This window comes from Phyllobates terribilis, unplaced genomic scaffold (assembly GCF_046119375.1).
Source record: "Phyllobates terribilis strain yellow unplaced genomic scaffold, ASM4611937v1 Scaffold_5__5_contigs__length_657084704, whole genome shotgun sequence".
In the NCBI taxonomy this organism is placed as follows: Eukaryota; Metazoa; Chordata; class Amphibia; order Anura; family Dendrobatidae; genus Phyllobates; species Phyllobates terribilis.
This window is the reverse complement of record NW_027362765.1, coordinates 173,013,528-173,026,199: the sequence shown is the minus strand read 5'-3', so window position 1 is coordinate 173,026,199 and position 12,672 is coordinate 173,013,528. Positions and strand designations below refer to the sequence as shown.

The window sequence follows — 12,672 nt, the reverse complement described above, 5'->3', positions numbered from 1 at the left end:
CATGTTTCTATATGGATTTTTTTCAGATATGCCTTGTTCTTGCATTAGCAAAGTGGATAGTTTTTGATACATATGCAGAGAAGTCACTTTTGCATCACAAAGGCAAAACTTGACTACCATGATAAGGAAAGCCTACAACCTATATTTTTGCTGCATAATAGGAGATCAGGACAAGAGTTGGGTTCCATACATATGCTGCAAGAGATGTGCATCACAGCTTACCCATTGGTTGCATGGGAAGAGGCAATCTATGCCTTTTGCAATCCCAATAATCTAAAGAGAGCGTACCGATCACACTACCAATTGCTGTTTCTGCATGGTGCCCCCCATTAGGAAAGAAGTTTCAAAGAAGAAGAAGTGCATTTTACAGTATCCAATCATTCCATCTTCAATACTCCCAGTACCACATATAAAAGAACTGCCTGTTCCAAAAGCACCAGAAACATTTTCAGTTGAGTCAAGTGAGGAAGAAGAGGGCGCTTGGTGTCATGAAGCATCTTCCTCTCACAACCCAGCCTTTCAGTCAGTAACCTCAACTGAACCACACCTTATAACACAAAGTGACCTAAATGATCTTGTTAAAGCTTTCGATCTGATCAAGAGTAAGGCTGAGCTCTTAGGTTCCAGGCTACAGGAGTGGAATCTCCTAGCGGGCGATCTTTGGATTTCTTTGTTCCGCAACCATGATAAAGATCTTGGCTAATACTTCTACACTGTGTTCCAAATTATTATGCAAATAATATTTTCTCAGATTTTCCCAAATTACCTATATGAATTGCAGTCATTGTAATTTTCCAGTCAAATAACTATTAGAGTACAATTGAAAGGTTTTTGTACAAACTGCCTATGATAACAGTATATTTTTTAAAAACTAAAAAACTCAAACTGCACTCAAAATGCATGTTCCAAATTATTATGCACAGCAGAGTTTTCAACCTTTTCATTTTAATAAAGAACAGAAAAATGGTCATTTTTGAAATTATAAGCATTAGCAGGTTATTACAAATTGAAATCAAACAGTTTTCAACTCAAAACTTTATTCTAGGTGATGTAACAATTGCACATAGGACCGCTTGTTCGAAAGGAGCTTCTGAACTCTCTCGTCCATTGAATTTGTCAGGTTTTGGATGGTTTCTGCTTCAATTGTTTTACATGAGGACAGAATACCCTCCCAGAGCTGTTGCTTAGATGTGAACGGCCTCCCGCCATCATAGACACTCCTTTTGATGATAATCCAGAGGTTCTCAATGGGGTTGAGGTCAGGGGAGCATGGGTGCCACACCATAAGTTTGTCCCCTTTTATGCCCATAGCAGCCAGAGATGCAGATGTGTTATGTGCAGCATGAGACGGGGCATTATCATGCATGAAAATGATCTTGCTGCGGAATGCACGGTTCTTCTTCTTGAACCATGGAAGGAAGTGCTGTTTGAGAAACTCAACATACATTATGGAGTTCATCTTTACCCCTTCAGGGATCCTAAAAGGGCCGACAATCTCTCTCCCCATGATTCCAGCCCAAAACATTACTCCACCTCCTCCTTGTTAGCGCCGTAGCCGTGTTTGCATGGGGTGTCCATCAACCAGCCATCCTCCACTCCATCCATCTGGACCATCGAGATCATTTCATGCATGATAATGCCCCGTCTCATGCTGCACATAACACATCTGCATCTCTGGCTGCTATGGGCATAAAAGGGGACAAACTTATGGTGTGGCTCCCCTGACCTCAACCCCATTGAGAACCTCTGGAGAATCATCAAAAGGAGTGTCTATGATGGCGGGAGGCAGTTCACAGCTAAGCAACAGCTCTGGGAGGGTATTCTGTCCTCATGCAAAACAATTAAAGCAGAAACCATCCAAAACCTGACAAATTCAATGGACGAGAGAGTTCAGAAGCTCCTTTCGAACAAGGGGTCCTATGTGCAAATGTAACATCACCTAGAATAAAGTTTTGAGTTGAAAACTGTTTGATTTCAGTTTGTAATAACTTGCTAATGCTTATAATTTCAAAAATGACCATTTTTTTGTTCTTTATTAAAATGAAAAGGTTGAAAACTCTGCTGTGCATAATAATTTGGAACATGCATTTTGAGTGCAGTTTGAGTTTTTTAATTTTTTAAAAATATACTGTTATCATAGGCAGTTTGTACAAAAACCTTTCAATTGTACTCTAATAGTTATTTGACTGGAAAATTACAATGACTGCAATTCATATAGGTAATTTGAGAAAATCTGAGAAAATATTATTTGCATAATAATTTGGAACACAGTGTACATGAAGGGCGATCTTGTGGCATACAATAACATCAACAGTTTAATGGAAGTTCTGAAGATAAGTCAGGGATGTATGTAGGAGGGGCAGGCGGGGCATGTGCCCCGGGTGCAGCCGGCAGGGGGGCACTGTCGGGCCGCCTAATGCGGCGGTCCGATGTGTCCCCCCGACGGCTGGATTCTGCCGCTCCCCGGACCGGGATTCGGCCATTCTCTGAGTGGGCTCTCAAGCTGACAGCCCGCTCAGGGAAGCTACGAAGTGCCGGCTCTCAGTCATTGTACTTGCGTCTTGCAGACGCAAGTACTATTGAAGCTCTGATCGTCGGCTTAGAGCAACGTCAGCAGCATGATCAGGTCATGTTATCGCGCTGCTGACATCACTCGCCGGCGCCCACAGGAGAGATGAGCATTGGTGGTAAGTGCTCCTGTGGCTATGGAGCTGAAGACACTGAAGATTCAGCCCAGGGGGGCTATTAATTGTGCAGGGGGGCTAATTATTAATTGTGCAGGGGGGCTATTTATTCATTGAGCAGGTGTCACGGGTGTGTTGCCACGAAGATCGTCACGAGTACACAGCCTGACTTCTCGCAGCTGACTTGTTGGTGCTTTGTGTTTTTTCGGCAGTGAAGGAGTTAATTCTCTCTCTCTCTGGGCTAGCTGAGGTCCAGCCTCGCCCAGCTGCAATCAATGCTTCTTTAGTGAGACTCCTTCATATTCCTGCAGGTCTGTTTGGGAGGTGTCGGTGAAAGCTTTTCATTCAGACTTACAGAGCGGATCGTGGTGTTTGGAGTTGCTGAGATAAGTTTATTTGGAAGTGTTTTTTCCCTTTCCTCGCTTTATCATTTATCTCCTTTCCCGTTGGTGTTCCCTCTGTTGTAGTTGTGTAGAAGTTGTATGCAAGGTGGTTTTGGTTTTTCCCTTGTACTGTCTCGTTCGTCTAAATACTGTGTGTGGGCATATTATTTCTGGTTCCCAATTGTTGTGATCGGGGTCCTTCTCAGGACTAGATTACTGAGGTGCAGGGATCCTCAGGAGGTAGGGGTTACGCTGGCGGCCTGGACCTCTGTACCTTTAACAGTACCTCCAGGTTGAGGGATTAGTCAGGGCCCCAGCTTAGGGTCAGCTTAGGCCCCCTACCTCCAGTATTCTGTGACAGTGACAGCAGGGGGCTATGGATTAATTGTGCAGGGGGGGTTATTCATTGTGCAGGGGGTATATTTATTAATTCTGCAGGGGGGCTATTTACTAATTGTGCAGGGGGCTATTTACTAATTGTGAAGGGGGGATATTTACTAATTGTGCAAGGTGGCATATTTATTCATTGTGCAGGAGGCATATTTATTCAGTGTGAAGCGGGGGATTTATTCAGTGTGGAGGGGAGAGGTTTAATCTGTGGGGGGTGGGTGCAGACACATTATTGGTAGCGAGAAAATGTGTGCGGACACAGTATGGGAAGCGAGAGTGATGGGATGTGTGCGGACACATTATGGGGAGTTGGGGGAATTTGTGAGGAAATATGAGGAGGTAAGGGAAACATGTAAGGAGACTATTGAGGGGAATAGTGTAAGGAGACAGTATGGGGCAAGAAAACTGTGAGTGGGCAAAGAATAGAAACTGAGTAGTTGGTGGGGGATAGCATGGGGGACAGTGTAAGGTCACAGCCAGGAGGGAACAGTATGCTAAGGAGGGAGAGTGTGATGAGGGGGCACAATACAGAGATTGGGCCCTATAGGGGGGACACAGTGTGAGGACAGTGTGAAGAGGGGGCCCAGTATGGAAAGGAGAGGGCAGTGTGGAGACCATGTACCATAAGAGGGACAGTGTGGGGGTCATATTTTGTGCAGGGAATATAGTGAGGGGCAATTATTTATTCAGGGGATCAGTGTAGGGCAGATATTTGTATTCAGGAGCATTATAATGACTCTGCTAAGGGCATCGTGTGGGGATGTGCTGCAGAAGACCGGAGAAGATAGAAGTCTGCAGAGACGAGCTGTGGATGGGAAAAGTCATCATGTGTCTGGACAAGAGGAAGAAAAGAAAGAGAACAACTCCAGAGACAGCGTCACCTATAAGGTACCTGGATGTAAATGTTTTTTTATGATGCTGACATTTTTATATTTTTATTTATATTAGGAGCATTAAAAATGTTGTCCACGTTTGTGATGAGTATGCAGTCATTCCATGTGACTGCAGACTTCTGAATTCTCACAGTGCATACTGCACACTGTCAGGATTCTCTCGTGCCGGTGATTTGCATACATGCAGGCACGTGCTGATTAGACATGCGTGGCCTCACTCAATGAAAATGAAATCTCATACTTGTGGTGACATGACCATCCACTTTTGCCACGGAAAGGGAGAATCCTAAGGCTGCGTGCCCACTATGCGCTTTTTTAAGTGTTTCCGCAGCGTAATTTCCACCGCGGAAACGCTTAAAAAAAACTTGCTAATAGGTCTACAATGGTCCCCAATGATAATCCGCATGTGCTGTGCACATGCTGCGGAAATTTCCTGCTGCAGATTATCATTGTGGATAAAAATAAAAAATAACTACACGTACACATGTGGATATTATGCGGTTCAATGCGTGGATGGTACCCGGGTCTGGAGAAGAGGAGACTCTCCTTCAGACCTGGGTACCATAGTACCTGTAGTTAAAAAATTAAAATAAAAAATAAACATATACTTACCTTCTGATAGCCCCCTGTCTGCTCCCGGTGGTCCTGCTGGCTCTTCGGCTGCTCGCGGTGGTAAAAGGACCTTCCATGATGTCATTTAGTCATGTGACAGGTCACGCGACCGCTGACGTCGGCGGTCGAGTGACCTGTCACATAACTAAATGACGTCATGGAAGGTTCTTTTACACCACAGTGAGCCTCCGAAGACACTGGACGCACCGGAGAAGAAGACCGGGGGCCATCGGAAGGTGAGTATAATGTTTTTTTTATTTTTCACCATTTTTATTCTTTTTTTTACTATTGATGATGCATTTGCAGCATCGTAACTTGGTCACACTATATAAATCCATGCCGGTTGCATGGATTTATATAGTGTGACCAAGTTGTCGAGTGCTTTTCCAAGTGATGCTAAAATCGCTTGGAAAGCGCTTGACAACCCGCATGTGAAAACGCATGTTCAAAACGCTTCACAAACGCTTCTACCTGGCAGAAAAAACGCATGTAAAATCCGCATGCATTTTTTCTGCCAGGGAGATGCAGAAACGCTCAGGAAAAATCCGGAGCATTTCTGCATCGTGGACACTTAGCCTAAATGTGTGTAGTGCATGTGCTGTGAGAATTCAGAAGCCTGCAGTCACATACAGTGACTGCAGACTTTCATCCAAAACCTGGATGATATCTTTAATTATAAATTAAAGCCCTGTAGCCAATCCTAACAGCATGTAACATCCTCACTGTCAGAATTCAGCTCTGTGTGCAGGTTCCATCAATCATCACATGGCCACTTCACTCATATGCGATTTTCATACTTGCGGTCACGTGACGAGCTGCTCTTCCTGCTTCTTTCAGAGAGAATTAGGAAGAGCAGATCGTCGGCATGTGACTAAGGCCACGGCCCCACTATCAGTATTTGGTCAGTATTCGGTCAGTATTTTTTCTCAGGAGTGGGAGCCAAAACCAGGTGAGGAACAATCAGAGAAAAGGTAGAATAGAAACAAGTCACCAATTCTGCATTTATCACCCACTCCTGGTTTTGGCTCCCACTACGGAGAAAAAATACTGACCGAATACTGACCAAATACTGATAGTGGAGCCGTGGCATTAGTGTGAAAATCACATGTGCAGGGGAAGGAGCGGGTGAGGGGGGGCGCCAAACTGAATTCTTGCCCCTGGTGCTAGAAGACCTAGATACACCTCTGAGATAAGTCATAATCCAGAGGAATGAATGCTCTTCATCGATTGATCCAAAACAAGCCTAAAAGCCATCTTGCTGCATAATGGCAATTCCAATTGGTTATGCAGTCCACATGAAAGAAATCTATGACAACATGAAACAGCTGTTTAGGTGCCTGAACTATGACCAAATTTTGTGGTCCCTCTGTGGTGACTTCAAGGTGGTTGCCCTCTTACTTGGTCTCCAGTACTGCTGCTTTCTGTGTGAGTGGGATAGTTGTGCAAGAGAATATCACTACGATAAAAGAGACTGGCCTCTCCAACATTCACTTCAGCCAGAGAGTAAAAATGTCCGGCATCCAGCACTTGTTGATCCACATAAGATTATGTTATCACCATTGTAGATCAAGTTGGACCTAATGAAGAACTTTGTTAAAGCAGTGGATAAAAATGCAAAAGCATTCAAGTACCTTATTGATAAATTTCCATGGTTGAGTGAAGCAAATATAAAGGAAGGAGTCTTTATTGGACCTCAGATTCATAAGTTTCTTCAAGATGAGGAGTTTCTTCGTTTGTTGCAGGGCAAGAAAAAGGCTGCATGAATAGCATTCACATTAGTGGTAACTAATTTTTTGGGAAACTCAAGAGCAGATAGTTAGATTCTCATCTAACTTTTTTCCACCAAACTGCGGAGCAGTGAGTGACGAGCACGGTGAGAGATTTCACTGTGAGAGAAGAAATATCAAGGAAAAATGGAATCCACCAATGCTTGCAGATTACTGTTGGACAATTGTAAGAGGTGATCCAATGCTGGAGTATAAGAGACAATCAAAAAAAGAGTTGTCACTGAATGAGGACCAAATTTTGTAGTGCAATTTCTGTAAATGATTATAATTCACAACAGTGTTTAGACATGTTTTAGTTATTTGAATTATTGCTACGTTTCCTGCTCTCTTGGGGTAATTTTGGTCGGCCACTCCTGGGAAGGTTCATCACTGTTCCATGTTTTTGTCATTTGTGGATAATGGCTCTGACTGTGGTTTGCTGGAGTCCTAAAGCTTTAGAAATGGTTTTATAACTTTTTCCAGATCCAGATCTCAACTACTTTGCTTCTCATTTGCTCCTGAATGTCTTTGGATCGCAGCATGATGTGTAGCTTTTGAGGATCTTTTGGTCTACTTCACTTTGTCAGGCAGGTCCTATTTAAGTGATTTCTTGATTGAGAACAGGAGTGGCAGTATTCAGGCCTGTGTATGGCTAGGGAAATTGAACTCAGCTTCCCAAATATGTGATAAACCACAGTTAATTTATGTTTTAAGGGGGGCAATAATTTTTTCACACAGGGCCCTGTAGGTTTGGCTTACTTTTTCCCTTAATAAAGACCTTCATTTTGTGTTTACTTAGAGATATCTTTGTCTAATATTTAAATTTGTTTTGTGATCTGAAACATTTAAGTGTGACAAGCATGCAAAAGAACAAGAAATCAGGAAGGGGGCAAACACTTTTTCACACCACTGTATATAACCATTAGTTTAGTAGAAAATATTATGCATTTACAATAAATTGCCAAACGCACTTTATTCCAAGTAAAGCCCTCCCCCCAATTGTGTAGCAATAGAGCGGCCTCTTGTTAGCGGCTATCACATGTTGCGTAATTGCACCATTTTTTTATTGTCAAAAACAAGAGGGCAGGAAAAACGCTGCATATTGTTACGGTTTTGCATACGTTTTTATGCAATGTTTACTTTTGTATGTTACATTGTGTGTGGAAAAAAAGCAGTGTGTGTATGAGATTTCAAAAGTCTCATTGATTATGCCGGTATAGAAAAATGCTATGTTTTTTACGCCCCAAATGAGCTGCAAAAAATCACATGAGAACACACCATTAAAAGCGATTTTCACTACTATGATACTGATGACCTAGGATAGGATAGATTGATATCAGATAAGTGGTGGTCCTACACCCAGCACCCACACCAATCAGCTATCACCGCCGACAACAAAAAGATGTAAGAATTAAATAAAGTGGAACAGTGCGATACACGGTTTAGTGGCCATTACCAGGTATTTCAGATCAGCTCCTATTAAAATAGGGAAATTGCTAAACATACATGTGGTGGATTTGTCGACTTTCTTCATGTGTGTTTTTTGTCTTTTTTAAAAAAAATCGCATTCTCCATATTATAACAATTTGACATCCCCTTTAGCCAATGATTTAATGTTGTGTTGTTCTTCTGTTATTCATCCTAGAATTTTACTTTAATTTGTCACCATATGGGGGTGTGTCCCCCACACAGTGACACTGTCCAATCATTGCTGATATTATCAGACTGTGTAGTGACACGCCCCTTTGACAAGAGAAAAGGTACCACCCAGATGTAAATTTAACCATACCTTTCTACTAGAAATAACAGAGGAACTGCATAATAATGTAGAGTTGTAAAAAAAGATGGTCCAGAATTTTAACATAGGAAATACAAGGAAAAGCTGAGAAGCCCTCTTTAAATATGACCTTCTGTCTCTCCTGACATGTCTGCTTTAGTAAATACTTGAAATCCTCATAATAGAACAATTCAGATTTTTTTTCCCTAGTCCTTTGCATTGTGACGTTCCTCTGTTATCATTCCTGGAAATACATAAATAAATTAACAATTGGGTGTTACTAGTTGACTAGTCACCGTCTGACACTGTCCAATCAGTGCTAACAGTCTAGCTATGGATCCGCTCCTTTCCTAGGGAAAATAGTAATATCTAGTTGTAAATGCATTCATAAATTTCTAGGAAGAATAAATGAGATTCCACACAATGCAGAGCTCTAAAAAAATCATGATCCAGAATTCAGGAGAACAAATATTTCCTGATGTCAGGAGAGATGTCGGGTCCTTGGATGCAACAGTTTTCTTCATGTCTACCTTCCATTTTCCATGTCATGTGCTGTTTTATCAGGATCCCCAGAATGTGACGTAATGCAGAAAATGATGATTGTTATTATTAATGATGATCATATTATTCATTCTATCAAATCTAAATCACTGTGAAAAGATCAATACGTCAATATGTTCTTCATTTTCTAGCATGTAATGGATTTGTATCGGATTCATTTCAGATGAAATATAAATAAATAAATATATATATATATATATATATATATATATATATATATATATGCGTGTGTACAATGCTAACAATGTAAATGAATCCAAAATTCATTATCCAGCAGCAAAAAGGACAGAGATAATCTGGCAAATGTGCAATAGTCTAGACAAGTGCACTGTGATGATATCCAACCTCTAAGGTGAAGGACAGAGTACGGTGTGTGGCAGTACAGAGCAGGTTCACGTATGGCGGTGTATGGTGTGAACTGAAGGCTATACAGGCAGCAAAGTCAATCATCATTGTAGGATGACATCACATCTTAAATTACAATGATGACATTTTGGTTTTACATTGAGACTAATAAAAAATCATTTTGAATATTTCTTGCATTTGAAGGGCCATGGAAAAAAGCCGAGATGTGAGTGGCTAGAGAAGAGGTCATTGATTGATGCAGTAATGCAGACAACAATGTGTTCCTCTCAATCCCAGGCCAGGGAGACATGAGATATGGCAGAAGTGTGGGGCACTGACTTGGCAGCAGATGATGTGCAATGAAATCCACTGTACACAAGGCTCTCAGGTGACTGCTCTCAGCAGACAATGCTGGCTCTGTTCCTATTCACACCTGTCTGCTGGAGGATTTCTCCATTTACAGCAACCTGGAAGCCAAAGAGCAAATGGAACAGGTTGCAGACAGAGGAGAGGAAAGCCACAGCAGCACCCTGGCTCCATGAAGGAGAGCTGGCTACAAGGAGGAGATGATGAAGAAGTCTTACCTACTCTATGGATGGGAGTCCTGCACTGACTGCTAATCCATCAGCAGAGGCTCCTCTGTGCTGTGGAGGCGAGGAGGACACCAGCACCATTCCTCCTGGTTACATGCTGCTGCCTGGCAAGGAGGCTGTGAAGGGGCACGTACTGCAGCCCCCTGCCCATCTCACACATCAGCCCCTCTCCCTGGGCTCTGGCCAGCTTCACCATGCCGCCTGACCTGGGCAATGTACCGTGCCCCTGCTCCTTGGCTGCTCAGGAGACTGCGCTCCTTCTGTCTTCTGCACTTTGCTGGTAATCCAATGCTACAAGGAGCGATGCTGGCAGATCAGCCCATACTACAAGACTGAGCATCTGCTCACACTGACAGGGAGGAAGGAGGGAGGGAGGGAAGGAGCAGCCGAGGAATGCAGATCCAGGGGTTCCTGCAGCCTGATCCATCAGAGGAGGGAGGAGACGGAGGCAGTCTCAGCGAGCTCAGGCCACCTCCTTCCTAAGAAGGGGGGCAGAGTACACCTGCACAGTGTAGATAAAGCCAGGAGCCCTCCCAGCAAGCATGGAGAGAGGGCATTATTCTCCTCTTCAGTGCAGGCTGCTTTATCTGACAAGTACACAGGATCCTGCTGCTGCAGACCACTGATAATAAGACAAGGGGGCTTTTAGGATAAGGTTAGGAAATACAGATCTTTATTCCCCCCTTCAGTGATCTCCAAACAGCACAGACCAATGTTTGACACAAGTCACCAACTTGATGCTAATTGCTACCAGTTGTAAGGTTACACCGCGACAGCGGCTGCAAAATAGCGTGCCTACAATTTATGGGTCAGGACTGGAGCAGCTAACCGCTTAAAATCACCTGAGGCTGATGGGGAGGGAGGGCACATAGCGAAAATGGCCAGCACATCCTAACTGATGTGAACAGGAGCCAATAAAAGAATTCAAACTATAAAAAAAGGTCAAAGTTGCCTCCTAATTTTTTTTAATTGTAGGCTTGCATTTCAGCCCCAGAGAGGTGACAGAGAAGGACAGGGACCCAACAATGAAGGACGCCTTGACGCTGGCTATTGGGCACACATATATTGGCCAATCTATGCGCTAAGTACCTTCCTTTACTGTAATTTTTCATATAAATATTACAGAAAGATTTTTTTAAATATTTCATGTGAACATTTTGTAGCGCTTTCCTATGTTTCTATAGCAGCAATGCAGTTTCAATGTCTTAGAGCAGGGGTCCTCAAACTACGGCCCGCGGGCCACATGCGGCCCGCGGAGGACTTTTATCCGGCCCGCCGGGCTATGGGCGGAGGAGAGGGGAGCAGTGTCAGCGCCCGCCCTTCTCCCCCGCTTGCTCAGGGCCCCGGAAGCCGGATACTTACCTCCATAGGCGGATTATAATGAGGGCAATCCGGGCGACCGCCCGGGGCCCCGAGCCGGCAGGGGGCCCGCGGCTCCAGGCGGGGTGTCTAATGCCGGATTGCCCTCATTATATGTGCAGGCCGCCGCGGCACATAGCGGTAGCAGTGGCGGGAGGGAGGGGGCCCGGACCGCTCCCCCAGCAGCGGCCGCCGCTATTTCTTCATCGACCGGGCCAGCACTGCAGCAGTTAACTTCCCTGTGCTGGCCCGGCCGCGTCACTGCTAGGAGACACGGCCCTGTGCGCGGCTGTGTCTCCTAGCTGTGACGTCACGCAGTGCGCCCCGGCCTGCAGTGCTGCACCGGAAAAGAGACAGAGCAGGCAGGAGGAATGGAGCCGGGGGATGGTGAGTGTGTGTGTGTGTGCCGATGTGTGTGTTTGTGGGCAGGTGTCTGTGTGGGCAGGTGTGTGTGGGCAGGTGTGTGTGTGTGTGTGTGGGCAGGTGTGTGTGTGTGTATATGTGTGTGTGTGTGGGCAGGTGTGTGTGTGTTTGTGGGCAGGTGTCTGTGTGGGCAGGTGTGTTTGTGTGTGTGGGCAGGTGTGTGTGTGGGCAGGTGTGTTTGAGGGCAGGTGTCTGTGTGGGCAGGTGTGTGTGTGTGTATATGTGTGTGTGTGTATATGTGTGTGTGTGTGGGCAGGTGTGTGTTTGTGGGCAGGTGTGTGTGTGGGCAGGTGTGTGTGTGTGTGTATATGTGTGTGTGTATATGTGTGTGTGTGTGTGTGGGCAGGTGTGTGTGTGTGTTTGTGGGCAGGTGTGTGTGGGCAGGTGTGTGTGTGTTTGTGGGCAGGTGTCTGTGTGGGCAGGTGTGTGTGTGTGTGTCTGTGTGGGCAGGTGTGTGTATATGTGTGTGTGTGGGCAGGTTAGAAAGTCTTGCCCTGTTGAACACTACACCTGACTTGAGGCCACCACCTCTTGGTTGTCCAATGTTCTTGCTTCTCTAGGGCTCTTCTCAGATATTCATTATACCAGCTCCCCAGAATACCAAAGCTAGGGTGGGTGACCGCGAGCCCTGGTGGTGGTCATAACTGCGGCCACCCAGGGGCAATACTTCATAACAACAATCCCCTGAGGTGGTGTAGGATGTAAGGACCTATTCACACTACATTCAGCGCTGCATTCAGGTCTTTACACAAGGCTTACAACTGAATCCCTGACATTCAGGATTGTGCTGTCTGAAATGAGACATCTCAAAGCAGAGCAAATGGAGCCTAAAGATTCAGACTTTAGCCTCGGTTTGCCTTTGTTCAAATCAATGGCTATGTCAAGG

General features: G+C 44.6%; 1 protein-coding gene across 18 annotated transcripts in view; it reads right to left on the bottom strand.

The window, feature by feature from the left end:
* The window catches only part of SRCIN1 (SRC kinase signaling inhibitor 1), a 588,125-nt gene that overhangs the window by 242,761 nt on the left and 332,692 nt on the right, over positions 1-12,672 (bottom strand). The window contains exon 1 of one of the 18 annotated variants that reach the window (XM_073683454.1): positions 9,996-10,422. The exons of 14 other annotated variants lie outside the window; for them this stretch is intronic. The gene's annotated coding sequence lies outside the window, so the exon portion shown is untranslated. Of the gene's footprint in view, positions 1-9,995; positions 10,423-12,672 lie in introns of those variants that run through there. 3 more of the 18 variants (XM_073683455.1, XM_073683451.1, XM_073683452.1) reach the window with 3 other exon arrangements.